This window comes from Berghia stephanieae, chromosome 4, assembly GCF_034508935.2.
Source record: "Berghia stephanieae isolate SIO BIC M18660-M18661 chromosome 4, UCSD_Bste_1.3, whole genome shotgun sequence".
Taxonomy (NCBI): Eukaryota; Metazoa; Mollusca; class Gastropoda; order Nudibranchia; family Aeolidiidae; genus Berghia; species Berghia stephanieae.
The window spans coordinates 59522191-59537762 of record NC_088363.1 but is presented as its reverse complement, the minus strand read 5'-3'; the positions used below and the strand labels follow the sequence as shown (position 1 = coordinate 59537762).

The 15572-nt window shown below is 38.6% G+C and overlaps 1 long non-coding RNA gene across 1 annotated transcript; it reads right to left on the bottom strand.

Moving 5' to 3' along the window:
• Window positions 1-2198: 2198 nt before the first annotated feature.
• LOC144972053 (uncharacterized) lies at window positions 2199-10851 on the bottom strand. The gene is made up of 4 exons (XR_013645248.1): window positions 10724-10851; window positions 9294-9367; window positions 7925-7978; window positions 2199-2476 (listed from the first exon to the last, which is right to left on the bottom strand). It is a non-coding gene; the product is annotated as an uncharacterized LOC144972053 (long non-coding RNA).
• Window positions 10852-15572: the final 4721 nt, after the last annotated feature.

The following is a 15572-nucleotide window of genomic DNA, read 5'->3' as shown; positions in this document are numbered from 1 at the left end:
AGCTACTGTTATATTTGCATAAATAATGTTAAAGTATTAAATGAGTTTGAAATTACATTCCAATAAAACCAGACATTGATATGACTTTAAAATATTAGACAATAAAACCTATAGGCAATGAATAATACATGAATAAGAGATTAAAATAAGGTAAACTGAATGTTGGATGTAATGAAAGTACATTTATCAAAACTTTATACAAAATGAAAGCTATTTTATACAGTACGCGAGTCATTAACATTAAAATGGCCATTGAAAATTCTGAGACAGGAAAAAAATTTCTTTTAATTTTGATGAGATGACTTTTCTTAAGAAAATTATCTTTCTATCCAACTACAAGGTAATTGTAATAGATATTCCCATATGTCATGTTGAGAGTTGATGAAATATTGTGAACAAAAAATTAAGATTAAAGAAAAATGACACAACACTGCAACTTGAAAAAATACGACAAAAACAACTGAAAGTTTACCATATCTGAAGTTAAAGATTGGGCATTTAAATCTTATTAACGGTGAATGAAATTCTTTAAGTGCTTGAGTGTATAATATAGGCTTGACAAAAATTGGAAAGGAAGCGATGAAAGGAGCAATGGTGATGAGAGTCACCATTGATGGTGAAAGAGGCAATGGTGATAAGAGTCACCATTGATGGTGAAAGAGTCAATGGTGATAAGAGTCACCATTGATGGTGAAAGAGTCAATGGTGATAAGAGTCACCATTGATAGTGAAAGAGCAATGGTGATAAGAGTCACCATTGATGGTGACAGAGTCAATGGTGATAAGAGTCACCATTGATGGTGAAAGAGGCAATGGTGATAAGATTCACCATTGATGGTGAAGCAGTGAAGAGTCAATGGTGAGATGAGAGTCACCATTGATGGTGAAAGAGTCAATGGTGATAAGAGTCACCATTGATGGTGAAAGAGTCAATGGTGATAAGAGTCACCATTGATGGTGAAAGAGGGCAATGGTGATAAGATCACCATTGATGGTGAAAGAGGCAATGGTGATGAGAGTCACCATTGATGGTGAAAGAGGCAATGGTGATGAAGTCACCATTGATGGTGAAAGAGGCAATGGTGATAAGAGTCACCATTGATAGTGAAAGAGGCAATGGTGATGATAGTCACCATTGATGGTGAAGTGGCAATGGTGATAAGAGTCACCATTGATGGCTTGACTTGCTTGACTTGCTTGCCTTGCTTGTCTGCTGCTTGCAAGGTGGCAGGGACGATAAAGCCACTTCAAATGATCATGACGTTCTAAGAGTAATTTTCAGGGTCAGATCGCAGAGATTGCACCAGCAGAGCTCAAGATGAAGAAAGTATTGTTGATATAAAAGTGATGGCAGGATTAGATATGGAAGCAGCAGCAGTGACAATGATGGTGAAAATGGCAAGGCAGGTGACGTGATGATGGAAATCACTCCGGCAGGGCTATGGTGGTGAAGATGATGATGATGGGAGGCGATTCGATGGCAATGGTTGTGTTGGGAGGTGATAGCTTTGGAAGGGATGATGGGAAGTAATGGTAGAGTCATAGGGGTTGTGATAGAAGAGACCATGATGTGAGGTTAGTGGTAATAAGTGAAAGCCATGGCTTGGCGAAAATGATAGAAGCAGGTTCAACAATAAAGATCCAGTAAATGGCACAGTTCCAAACCCAGGGTCAAGGTGACTCATCCAGAAAGAGTCAAACAAATCACATCCCTATCCCCGTCTTCAAGACAATTGTAAATCAACATTCTGCCCAAACACATTCGGGCTTCCTGTAGGCCTCCAGTCCGCCTACTGCACTTGGGTATGGACATGAAACACAAACAAATACACCCCCACCGGTAGAAGCACACTTATCTGTATTTCAAATCCATGCGAATGCCAACCACAATCATCTTGTCAACAAAGAACACGAATGTAACTCACCCGGCCCTAACCAGTTGGAATCAACTCAAACCCAAGTCCAGAACCACACCACCACCTTCACTTTATCACTGAATCTACCTCCAGCATCCTCATCCTCCCCACAACTTCCACCCACCACCACCTTCCTCGACGAACACAATCTCTACATCACAATCACTACAACCCCACCAATACCACCATCATCGCTTCCTCCACCATTACCTCCCTTCACAACCATTGCCATCATCATCACTTCCCATCATCATCCCTTCACCACCACAACCCTCCCATCATGATTTCCATCATCCTGTCACCCAACAATGCCACCTTCACCAACAATGTCACTATTGTTGCTCCACCATCTACATCCCCATCATCACCTCGCCACCAACAACTCCTCCAACATCTTGATCACTGCCATTACAATCCCCGGGGCCCTCCAATATAACCCATCCCATTACTCCGCTGAATACCACAATCATTCTCCATGACCTCACCATCCCTGCTGGCCACCGCCCCTACCGCCCACATATGGCCAATCTCGATTCCTGGAGCTTGATGACGTCAAATATCTGTAACAAAAAGTAACAGATCATAAAATGCAGGAAAAAAAAATCAGTTCTTTGACTTCACATCTAGTTCAACTTTTGTTGATTCTTGTCTAATCCTGGGGCTTTCTATCTTTCAAGATTTTCAAGTTTGCTTCAACTAAGTCGTTTGTAGTCTTAGTATATACAAACTATTTTGCGAGAGAACTTGTCTTAGGTTATACATACTATTTGGTGAAAGGCCTAGTCTTGGTATATACATATTTTGTGAGAGGCCTAGTCTTAGTATATACATATTTTGTGAGAGGCCTTGTCTCAGTATATACATAATATTCCATAAAAGGCCTGTTCTTAGTATAATAAACATAATCTTTTGTGAGATGCCTAGTCTTAGTATATACATATTTTGTGAGAGGCCTAGTCTTAGTACATATTTTGTGAGAGGCCTAGTCTCAGTATATACATAATATTTTATAAAAGACCTGTTCTTAGTATAATAAACATAATCTTTTGTGAGAGGCCTAGTCTTAGTATTATATACATACTATTTTGTGAGAGGCCTATTTAACACCTACAATATGACATTGATTGATATCATTCATGGTGCACAAAAAAAGATGATCAAAACACATATTGCACGCTATTATTTGCAATTACTGCCTCGATGAAAATATTTACCTCCTGTCTTAGTAGTAGTAGTAGTAGTATTAGTAGTCGGAGTAGTTGTCGTCATAGTAGTAGTAGTAGTAGTAGTAGTAGTAGTAGTAGTAGTAGTAGTAGTAGTAGTAGTAGTAGTAGTAGTAGTGGTGGTAGTGGTTGTATTTGTAGTGAAGATTATGTGTTGGTGCATGTAGTAGTAGTTGTAGTGATGATGAGGTGGAGTTGACTGCATTTGTAGTAGTAGTAGTAGTAGTAGTAGTAGTAGTAGTAGTAGTAGTAGTAGTAGTAGTAGTAGTAGTAGTAGTAGTAGTAGTAGCAGTAGTAGTAGTAGTAGTAGTAGTGGTATGATGATGTGCTTGTGATTGTAGTTGTATTGGAAGTAGTGATAATGATATGGAGGCAGTGGTTGTAGTAATAGCAGTCGTAGTGGTGTTGATGGTGGTGGCTGTAGCAGTAGTGATGATGATGTAGTGGTGGTGGTGGTTGTAGAGAGGAGGATGAGTGGCGGTGGTGGTTGTAGTAGTAGTGGTAGAAAGGTTGATGTGGCGGTGACGGTTGTAGTCGTACTGGTATTGATGATGTGATAGTTGTGGTTGTGGTAGTAGTGGTAGTGATGATAATGTGGTGGTAGTAGTGGTTGTAGTTGTGGTGATGTGCAGTGGTCGTGGTGTGGTGATGATATGGTGGGGGTTGTACTGGTGGTATTAGTAATGATGATGTGGTGGTTGTGGTTGTAGTAAAAGTTGTAGGATGATGATCTGAAGGAGCTAATTGTAGTAACAATGGTAGTGATGATGATGTGGTGGTGGTGGTGGTTGTAAGCAAAGTTTTATTAACGATAATGTGGTGGTGGTGGTTGTTGCAGTGGTGGTAATGATGTATAATGGTGGTTTTAGTAGTAATTGTGGTGATGATGTCATGGTGGTTGTAGTGGTAGTGGCAGTAGTGTTGACGTGGTGATGATAGCTGTAGAAGCAGTGGTATTGATGATGATGATGTCGTGGTGGCGTTGGCAGTAGCAGTGATGAGTGGTGGTGATGATTGTAGTAGTAGTAGTAGTAGTGATGCTGATGTTGATGATGGTGATGATGATGTGATGGTGATAGTGGTAGTAGTATTAGTTGTGTTAGAATTAGTAGAAGAAGTAGAAGTATTAGTTGTATTAGTATTAGTATTAGTATTAGTATTAGTAGTAGTAGTAGTAGTAGTAGTAGTAGTAGTAGTAGTAGTAGTAGTAGTAGTAGTAGTAGTAGTAGTAGTAGTAGTAGTCAGAGACGCCAACTTTAAATTTGGCTCACATGAGTTTCAGACACCACTCGTAGGAATTTCAATGCCGAAAGAGGAATTTCTGCACACAAGAGAAAGGGATTGGAATGTTACATAAACACATTGCCAAATACAATCCCAAAGTTTCCTGTAGTATACTGGCGGTAGTGAGGATGAGGTGGTGTTCGTGGTTGTAGTAATAGTGGTAGTGATGATGATATGGTGGTGGTTGAAGTAGTAGTGGTAGTGATGATAATGTGGTGGTGGTGGTTGAAGTAGTAGTTGTAGTAATGATGATGTGGTGGTGGCATAGTGGTTGTAGTGTTGTGGTCGTGATGTTGATGTTAGTGGTGATGGTGGTTGTAGTACAAATGGTAGTGATGATGTAGTAGTAGTGGGTAGTAAGGATGATGTGGTGGTGGTGGTTGTAGTAGTAGTCGTGGTAGTGATGATAATGTAGTGGTTGTGGATGTAGTCGTAGTAGTGGTAATGATGATGTCGTGATGGTGGTGGTTGCAGTAGTAGTGGTCGTGATGATGTGGTGGTGGTGGTTGTAGTAGTAGAAGTGGTAATGATGATGTGGTGGTTGTAGTAGTAGTGGTAGTGAGATGTGGTGCTGGTGGTTGTAGTAGTAGTGGTAGTAATGATGATGTTGCAGTGGTGGTTGTTGTAGTAGTAGTAGTTGTGGTGATGATGATGTGGTGGTGGTAGTCGTAGTAGCAATGGTAGTGATGATGATGTGGTGGTGGTGGTGGTGGTTGTAGTACTAGTGGTAGTGTTGATGATGTGGTGGTGGTGGTTGTAATACAAATTATAGTGATGATGATATAGTGGTGGTTGTAGTATGATGTGGTGGTGGTGGTTGTAGTACAAATGGTAGTGATGATGACGTGGTAGTGGTGGTTGTGTAGTAGTGGTAGTGATTATGTGGTGGTGGTGGTTGTAGTAATGGTGATAATGATGATGTGGTGGTGGTGGTTGTAGTAGTAGTGGTAGTGATGATGTGGTGGTGGTGGTTGTAGTAGTAGTGGTAATGATGATGTGGTGGTGGTTGTAGTAGTAGTGGTAGTTGCAGTGATGATGATGTGAAGGGGGTGGTTGAAGTAGTAGTGATAGTGATGATGTGGTGGTGGTTGTAGTAGTAGTGGTAGTGATGATGTGGTGGTGGCGGTGGTAGTTGTAGTAGTAGTGGTAATGATGATGTTGTGGTGGTTGTAGTAGTAGTGGTAATGATGATGTTGTGATGGTTGTAGTAGTAGTGGTAGTGATGATGTGGTGGTGGTGGTGGTTGTAGTAGTAGTGATAATGATGATGTAGTGGTTATATTAGTAGTCGTGGTAGTGATGATAATGTAGTGGTGGTGGTTGTAGTAGTAGTAGTGGTAAAGATGATGTGGTGGTGGTGGTTGTAGTATTGGTAGTGATGATGTGGTGTGGTGGTGTTGCAGTAGTGGAAGTGGTAATGATGATGTGGTGGTTGTTGTGGGGCTGGTGGTTGTAGTAGTAGTGGTAGTAATGATGATGATGTTGTAGTGGTGGTGTTTGTAGTGATGATGATGTGGTGGTGGTAGTTGTAGTAGCAGTGGAAGTGATGAGGATGTGGTGGTGGTGGTGGTGGTGGTTGTAGTAGTAGTGGTAGTGGTGATGATGATGTGGTGGTGGTGGTTGTAGTAGGATTGGTAATGATGATGTGGTGGTGGTGGTTGTAGTAGTAGTGACGATGGTTGTAATATTAGTGGCAGTGATGGTGGTTGTAGTAGTAGTAGTGGTAAAGATGATGTGGTGGTGGTGGTTGTAGTATTGGTAGTGATGATGTGTTGGTGGTGGTTGCAGTAGTGGAAGTGGTAATGATGATGTGGTGGTTGTGGTGGGGCTGGTGGTTGTAGTAGTAGTGGTAGTAATGATGATGATGTGTAGTGGTGGTGTTTGTAGTGATGATGATGTGGTGGTGGTAGTTGTAGTAGCAGTGGAAGTGATGATGATGTGGTGGTGGTGGTGGTTGTAGTAGTAGTGGTAGTGGTGATGATGATGTGGTGGTGGTGGTTGTAGTAGCAGTGGTAATGATGATGTGGTGGTGGTGGTTGTAGTAGTAGTGACGATGGTTGTAATATTAGTGGCAGTGATGGTGGTTGTAGTAGTAGTAGTGGTAAAGATGATGTGGTGGTGGTGGTCGTAGTATTGGTAGTGATGATGTGGTGGTGGTGGTTGCAGTAGTGGAAGTGGTAATGATGATGTGGTGGTTGTGGTGGGGCTGGTGGTTGTAGTAGTAGTGGTAGTAATGATGATGATGTTGTAGTGGTGGTGTTTGTAGTGATGATGATGTGGTGGTGGTAGTTGTAGTAGCAGTGGAAGTGATGATGATGTGGTGGTGGTGGTGGTGGTTGTAGTAGTAGTGGTAGTGGTGATGATGATGTGGTGGTGGTGGTTGTAGTAGAAGTGGTAATAATGATGTGGTGGTGGTGGTTGTATTAGTAGTGACGATGGTTGTAATATTAGTGGCAGTGATGATGATGAATTGTTTGGAGGGGGGGGGGGGGGGGGGGGTATCCTTGGAACAAATTGACCTCACCGGAGTTTGACGGGAGTTGCCCGGGAACCGAAATTTTTGGCTCCAGACCGGAGTTTTTTTCCGGTGAGACCGGAGTTTTGGCACCACTGATTAGAAGTAGTAGAAGTAGTAGTATTAGAGATTAGTAGTAGTGTAGTAGTAGTGTAGTAGTAGTTTAGTAGTAGTAGTAGTAGTAGTAGTAGAGTATTTAGAGTTAGATAGTAGTAGTAGTAGTAGTAGTAGTATTAGTAGTAGTAGTAGTAGTAGTAGTAGTAGTAGTAGTAGTAGTAGTAGTAGTGTAGTAGTGAGTAGCAGCAGAGAGTAGTAGTAGTAGTAGTAGTTATTGGTATAGTATGTAGTTAGTTAGTAGTAGTAGTAGTAATAGTATTAGTAATAGTAGTAGTAGTAAGTATAGTAGTAGTAGTAGTAGTAGTAGTAGTAGTATAGTAGTATAGTAGGTAGTAGTAGTAGTAGTAGTAGTAGTAGTAGTAGTAGTAGTAGTAGTAGTAGTAGTAATAGGAGTAGTAGTAGTAGTAGTAGTAGTAGTAGTAGTAGTAGTAGTAGTAGTAGTAGTAGTAGCAGCAGTGGCAGTAGTAGCAGTAGTAATGATGGTGGTGCTTGTAGTAGTGGTAGTATGTTCGTTTTTAAGGGTTTTACGGCGCTTGCCACACATTTAGGTAATATCAGCGCCAGTAAAAAGTAAGAAAGTGGGATAGTAAAAATTTCTAGAATTACAATCAAAGTACCCAAGAAAAGGGAGACAGGGGAGATCAAATAGGGAACAGATGTAGATGTAGAACCACTATCAATGTACTTAGTTTGAGATCACCTAAATGTCTCATCCTGACACAAGCACAGGTCCCCACTAAGAGGAACACAGAGAGAGAGAGAGAGAGAGAGAAAGAGAGAGAGAGAGAAAGAGAGAGAGAGAGAGAGAGGAAGAGGGTGAGGGAGGTAGAGAGAGGGAGAGAGAGAAAGAAGACCAACAGAAATTCCTACCTCAAAGAGAAGACTCCAGTCCTATGAAGAATACACAATCCAATCCTGTCCATCCTTGAGAAAATAATAAAAAACATTCTTGTTTATGTTGTGATCGAAGAAGTTATATTTTGAAAGAAATGCAGTCTCACGACTAACGTTCAGATCATCTTTACATTCATCCCGATAGCTCAACTGGTTAACTACTAAAACAATGTGACAAGTTCTGTTCCCCTGTTGAGCCTCAAAAGCTAACTTCTAAATGAAGACATAGCACGAGGCTATTAATCGTGCAGTACAGACAGATCTTATGACACTTATGAGAGTTTATACTCATCAAACCAAGCTCCTGATTATTTCAATATATAACATTAGTAAAAAAAAAAGAATTCTACTACTATAACTATAAGCAATTTTACTTTGTAGTTGTTAGCTAAATGACGAGAAAATATTTTACAGTAAGGATAGAGACACAGTTTCTTTAAATGGTGGGCCAGTTTTATTAATTTAAATCACTTGTGAACTCTTTAAAACCATGTTTTTGGCAGGATACATTGATCTTTATCACTGTTTCAGTTTCAGTTGGGTGGGGAAGTGTGGCTCAGTGGTACAGTTTTTGTTTTGTGCCCCAAAGGTCCCGAGTTCGAATACCAGCTGCGCTGTGTGGCCTTGAGCAAGTCACCTCGCCCAAGCTCAGTTTGAAGTGCAACACTGCGGCTGACGTCTGGGTTATTCCAGTATTCCCTTGGAATAGACTCTAAAGACAAATTTCCCCAAAAGGATGAATAAAGGGAATTTTATTTTTATTTTATTGTTGTAAGTGTTATCTTTAGAAACTTGTCAGTCAGAAGCCCTGCAAACAGCTTGTATTAAACTTAAAATTAGTAATTATAATTGATGTAACCTGTGAGTTTTGACTGATATTCACTACCTTGAGCAATTGAAATATATTTTAGTCTATGCGTTTTCTTTGAACTTGAAGTTGACTGACTCTTGTCAGTGCTTTCCAAACAATGCATTCAATGAGTTTCATATCACGGGACTTTTGTTTTTTTCACTATCTAATTATTGATCACCAATATTTATGTTTACAGCTGTTTGTGTCCTCATATTTAAATCTTTTTCATTTATCCATTCCTCATATCTATTTAATTAGTTGATGTTTAGCAAGATTATTATCGAATTATCAAAACATCCTTTCTATACAACGCCTTCACCAGTTAACTAAGCCAACAGAGAGACAGACAGAAAAACAGATAGAGAGACAGAGAGATACAGAAGGTTTGAGAGAGAGAGAGAGAGAGAGAGAGAGAGAGAGAAAGAGAGAGAGAGAGAGAGAGAGAGAGAGAGAGAGAGAGAGAGAGAGAGAGAGACTAAATGGAAAACCTACCTCAAGATTAGATCTCCATTACGAATACAATCTTTTGAAGAATACACGATGTAATCCTGTATCTTCATGCCGTCCTTTAGTGAATTAAAAATAAAAGATGTATTTCTTGATTATGTTTTGAATTTGTAAACAGATAATGAGCAAAGAAATTATGTTTTGAAAGATATGCAGCCTTGCACTTAATGATAATAGTAACTTATAATTTTTTGACCTCGCCAATTTAAAAAAAAAAAATCAAACTCTTGAAAATGAATTATCAGGAGAAAAATTGTCACTTCTGTAAATACCAAATGTTGGTTAATGCTGAAGGCAATCTAAGGTGGAATACTGGAATCTATGATTTCAGTTTGTAAAACTCTTTGTTTGTGGATTCCAAACAATGGATCAGAAAATGGTGAGATCGGAATCTAACAAAACAGTCATAAATTAGATTTGTTCATTCTACAATTCCCGTATACATCAAATTGTCGGCTGGGATTTTTTTCAAAGTTTGATATATTGTGCAGATACACTATTTCTATAATTAAAATGGTGCTGATTGAAGCTCGAAGAAAAAAATAATGGTAAGTATTGAATTGTAAGACAGTATCTGTCTTTGTCTAATAAATTGAAGCTTACAATTGAATACTTATCGTTATTTCACTATTTCTATAAGCACATGAAAGCTTTCCTTGTATTTTGAGGTGCTTCATTGTAAAAATCACCTGCAAAGCATCTCAGTTCTTAAAATACAAAGGGGCATAACTCAGTTAATTATTCTGTGACCTCCAATATTGACTCATATTACACTACACAGCTGACAAAGTCTAAAATATTTGGCTTATGAGGCTGTTAAAAGCTATTGAATTCAATGCTTTCAAATTCAATTTACTTTTGAAAAAAAACGCGAAATAATAATATCTGTTAACAGTCTAATAAATGTGGACTATACTCATTCAGATGAATTCAGTTCAGATTGGTATGAATGTCGATTTTTTATGTCTAGTCTAGTGCACAATTTTTTTATTATTAAAAAAAATAAATCAATACGCCGTGAACAAGAGCGCTATGTAAACACACGAAAAGGCTTTATGTGACGGCGTTATAGTTATAGTATAGTTATGTGACACACTGTTAGTGAAGCGTATCCATACTATGGATAATGGAATTGTGAATGGGCGTTTACCATAGCCCTACTACGCCATGGCGTGTACAGATAATTTGGGGTGACCAATTTGGTTCGATATTACGGACCCTGAAATTGAAAGCCATCCATTTTATTTGATTTGGAATGAATTTACAACAACGAATAAGGCTTTAACTGTAAGCGTAGATGTCTATTATCTGTAGTGTAAGAAATTAGACTTAGAATTCGATATCTCTAGAGCACTAGGCCTAGGTATCTCGACTGTGTTTAACATCTACAACACAACGCAAACGAATAATATTACCATATATTTAAAGGAAAGTCCTCAATAATATTATAGACAAAGCTACTATATGATCATCAGCCAGCAAATTATAATATTACATTGATATGTGCCATAAGTTTCGAATAGTTTCATATCTTTGATCACTTGGTGCCTTATGGTTTCTTTTATCATCTAATTTTTTTTTCAGTAGGAGTTTACAGTCTACAGCTGTTAAAAAGTTGTCGTACTCGGACTATATAAATCTTTATCATTTATCCAATCATTGTCAAATTAATTGTTAAGCAATAATTATTAAAATATCATGTCCTTACCCTACAACTCTTTTCCCGGTAAACTGAGCCAAGAGAGAGAGAGAGAGAGAGAGAGAGAGAGAGAGAGAGAGAGAGAGAGAGAGAGAGAGAGAGAGAGAGAGAGAGAGAGAGAGAGAGAGAGAGAGAGAGAGAGAGAAAATATAATTCCTACCTCGTGATGAAGTCTCCGTTACGAATCCAATCCTTTGAAGAATACACGATCCAATCCGGTCTCTTGATTCCGTCCTGTCGTGAATTTGTGAAAAACGTAATTCTTGTTAATATTTTGAATTTGTATATAAATAGATTATCGAAGAAATTATGTTTTGAAAGAAATGCAGTCTCACCACCTAGTATAATTAACAATAACTTAGATGGTTGTTTTTTTTTGTTTTTTTTTTTTTACCTCAACAGTTAATCTCTCGAATATGAATTATCTCCATGAATCTGTTCACTTTCATAAATCCCTCATGTTGATTAATGCTGAAGGCAATCTAAGGTGGCATATCGGTATCTACTATTTCAGTTTGTAAAATTCAAACATGATTTTTTTAAAAATCACGATAAAAAGATTAAATTTCTTACCTGTAGATGATGTCGACTCCCTTGAAATTTCGTTGTCTTCCTGTATGGTCCATCTGAAACTCAAACAATTAATAGTGATTAGACACTGGTGGTGGGATAATGTTGGAGTCCAAGAAAATGACGAACGAAACTGAAAAAACCCCCCTGAAAACTTACCATTCTAGATGAAATCTTACAAAATGAATCCGGTCCTGTCCTCCGTCGTCTTCCAACTTCTGTGAACTCTGACATGATCTAGAAATTGGTGATTAGTCATGGGAATAATACAATACATATAAAAACGCGACGGCACCGTCAAAAAGGGGTGTTGATTAGTAAAAATACAAAATATAGGCCTATAAGTTAGTAAGAAAATGAGATTACGGTTTCCCAACCTCACCAAGCCGAGAATCGCCGCAAACTGAAGATAAAATTTCGCGGGGTGTGTAGATGTGATTTGTTTTAATGAAAATGTAAACAACTCATGGGCGGTGGATACAGATGGCCCTAATTCTCTAAAGACGCGGTTACATTATCAGACTGAAGCCGTGTCATTTATATGTTAAAAGTACGGCAAGCGCAGAGACAAAATGGTTATTGACCACAATAACGATCTTCAATACCTTCGTGCTGGCGTGATCAACGATTTCCAGGTCACAAAAAAAAAATGACATCAAAAAGTAAAGACATGACAGGGCAATTTTCTACACGAGTTTAAGAATAACCAGCGTGCTTTTAAGTTTAAACCCGATTAACTTCTCCATATGACGTAAATATTACATTATCAGAGTAGTAATATCATGTGTATCTTTAGCGACGATGACATAAAATGGCGTTGTGTTTCATTTATAGAGGTGACTTAACGGTATACTACAAACTAAAATCGGATAACTTTACTCACCCAAAGAGGTGATCAACTAACTGAACCTAATGCTAACGGTAATTGTATAACAACGTGGATATGGCTTTAAGGTACGGTGATTAACACGGAAAAATTATTTTTAGATATGACACATTGTTTAAAAAGCTACGTGTGAGATGTGATAACCCCTTAATATTCTAATGCTATGACTGGTTGTGAAGTAATTAAAACGCAGGACTCCTATTGATTAAACACACAGTCTCATGCATGTACACTTTTCAGTTTTCCAATTAAAACAACTGTTTTTTCGAACAATAACCCAATAACATCATCGTCATCACCATCATCATCATCATCATCATCATCATCATCATTACCATCATCACCATCATCATCATCATCATCATCATCATCATCATCATCATCATCATCATCACATAATAATAATAACAATAATGATAATAATCATCGTCGTCATTATCATTATCATCATCATTATGATCATCATCACATAATGATAATAATAATATAATAATAATAATAATAATAATAATAATAATAATAATAATAATAATAATAATAAGAAGAAGAAGAAGAAGAAGAAGAAGAAGAAGAAGAAGAATCATCATCATCATCATCATCTCATCATCATCATCATCGTCATCATCATCATCATCATCATCATCATCATCATCATCATCATCATCATCAGCAGCAGCAGCAGCAGCAGCAGCGACATCATTATCATCATCATTATCACCATCGTCGTCGTCGTCGTAGTTAAACAGTTTTTGTTTGTTTGTTTGTTTATTATTTTGGGGGGGGGGGGGGGGTGAAGGGGGAGTAGAGAGACCGAGAAAGAGCAAGAGCGTGTGATACATATATATATATCCTCGAGCTCATTGGGACAAGCAAAAGCGCTCGAGGAACGAGGAAACAGTAGTTCGAGAAAACCGTACATTGCCATTGCATTTTATGGAGAATGGGGGGAAAGGGTAAGGGGCAATGTGCCTCAGGGGTATGGTCTTTGCTTCATACCCGAAAGATACATAGCTCCAATATCCACCACGTTATATGGTCTTTAGCAAGCCACCTCTCCGTAACACAATTTGTGGCGCTGTGCTGCGGCTGACCTCTGGGTGATTCCAGTCTTCCCTTAGAATAGACCCTAAGATAAATTTCTGCTTGAGGATGAATAAAGAGAACTTTATTATTTTTTACTCTGTTGATATGTTACAATGGGTTGGTGTTTGTGTGTGTGTGAGTGTATGTGTGTGTGTGTGTGTGTGTGTGTTGGAGGGGGAGGGGGGGGGGGGTTACTGTATCACAACATTTTTTTACAATGGTGGCCAACCATAATCATGGCGCGTGACATTGGAATTGGAACTAATGGCGAAGTGTATGCGAAACGGCGATGGAGTATGTGAGTGGCTGTGAGTGTCTGCTTATGTATGATATAGATAGTATGCGCTTGGCTAAGACGCTCATAACATTGCCATCCGAAAGTATAACGGACCAACACACAAAACTGTGTGTTTCCATGAACGTTTATAGTCGGGTTAATACAGTTCAGTGAGCATTACTCATAAACGCGGATGGCAAAAACAATAACAAAGACCCGAGTGACGTTATCTTCGAACTATCTTTTCTGCATATACATTGTTGCATATACACACATGCAGTGTATACAGATACAGACATAAATAACTGTCATTGTCACAGTAAGTCATCATTCGTCGAAATCAACGGGCACATAAACAACATTTAAGTAAATTAATGAATTAATTAATTTTTCTTACATCGGTAAGGTGAAATTAGTTCGAGGAAACCGTGTTCGAGGTATAGAAAAAAACAACTTAGTTCTAGGAAGAATTGGAACAATAACAAAGAATATTCAGGGACAAATTCTGGACATTCGAATGAGACCGAGGAAACCGTGTGTTCAAGCAAACAGTGTTCGAGGAAACCGTGCTGGAGTGTTTATATATATTTGTTCAAAGCTGTCCTGGATTATAATTGGGACTGAGACAGTATTTTTTTACAGCCAGAGTTCAATGTGAAGCAAAGAGAACAAATTTGAGAAACCCAAAGAGATGCCATTGGAGAATGATATAAAGAAGCTACGGCAATTTATTACTGAAGAGATGGTCCATATTTGTGAGGATGATTATCGTTTATTTGATTCACATATGTTTGTTAGGCTTCGCAATGTCATCGTAGCTAGGCTTACAATGTTTAATGCGAGGAGAGGCGGAGAACCCGCACGGATGTTGTTAAAAGACTGGAATGATGCAGATTCAGATGTATGGGTTGATCCCCAGCTTGTACAACATGTCACTGATCCTTTGGAAAAAGCGCTACTTGAGAAGTATAAGCTGGCCTATCAGTCTGGAAAGGGAAGCAAGTTGTTGGTCCCTGTGTTGATACCCAATGACACAGTTCAGCCTTTAAGGAAACTTGTACAGGAGCGTAAAGCTGTTGATATTTCGGACAACCCATTTCTTTTTCCAAATACAGGAATATCCAAAAATCATGTAAGTGGTTACATTCCATCAAATATGTCACTTCCTTAGTAAAGGATTAAGAGAAACCCCAGTTGTTAATAGCTGATAAATTCAGGCACTGAGCTTCGACATTATTTGCCTTACTTGATGTCCCACAACACGAGAGAGATGTCTTCTATCGACATATGGGGCACAGTGAATCAATCAATCAAAACATTTATCAGTGTCCAGTTGCAATACGAGAAATAACAGAAGTTTATCATTTTTTTGGATCAAATTGATAACTCAGCATCGGTCACTGGGGAAGGAAATTGTAACATTGAAACAAATGACTCTGCAGTGAATAGAGACTCAAATGAAAATTTTGGAACATCCATAGTAACAGCTGCAAATCAAGAAGAAATATTTGATGGTGAAGCAGGAGTGCCAAATCAGCTTGCGTGTTCTTCAAAACAAACTGAACCCCAGAGTAATTCAAGCAAAAATCGGAGATACATGTCATGGTCAGATGAGGATACAGATAGAGTCAAGTCATATTTTAAAAACTTTGTCGAAGATGTTTCAGCACATGGTTCGAGGGGATCATTACCTGGGAAGTCTGAAATTATTCTGTTCTTAAAACACCACAGGATATTTTCACAAAAAGG